We start from the raw sequence: 624 nt of genomic DNA on the forward strand, positions 1-624 counted from the left end.
ACAAAAGTTAAAAAAAATTAAAAGTTTATAAAGTAAAAATGGTACAATAAACTAAGGTTAATTTACTATTGAAGAAAGAAAAATATTGTTTATAAATTTAGTGTAGCCTAAATGTACAGTGTTTATAATCTACAGTAGTACGCAGTAACGTCCTAGGCCTTCATATTCACTCACCACACACTCACTGGCAATTTCTATTTCTGCAGGCTCTATTCACAGTAAGTGCCCTGTATAGGTGTATCATTTTTTACCTTTTATACCGTATTTTTATTGTATCTTTTCTACATGTAGATGTGCTTAGATACACAAATACTTACCCTTATGTTACAAGTGCTTACAGTATTCAGTACAGTAACATGTTGTGTAGGTGGGGAGCCTAGGAGCAGTATGTTATATACCACACAGCCTACGTGTGTAGTAGGCGATACCATCTAGGTGCGTGTAAGTACACTCCATGATGTTCCCACACTGATGCATTTCTCAGAACATATCCCTGTTGTTAAGGGATGCATAACTCTAATTCAAAATCTAGAGAAGAAACTACCTCCTTAAAGACAATAAGATAGGATTACTAGCTTCTTGGATTCGCCCTATGTGAAATCAAGGAATACAAAATGAAGAACA

The sequence above is a fragment of the Propithecus coquereli genome, unplaced genomic scaffold, assembly GCF_000956105.1.
Source record: "Propithecus coquereli isolate 6110/MARCELLA unplaced genomic scaffold, Pcoq_1.0 Scaffold773, whole genome shotgun sequence".
In the NCBI taxonomy this organism is placed as follows: Eukaryota; Metazoa; Chordata; class Mammalia; order Primates; family Indriidae; genus Propithecus; species Propithecus coquereli.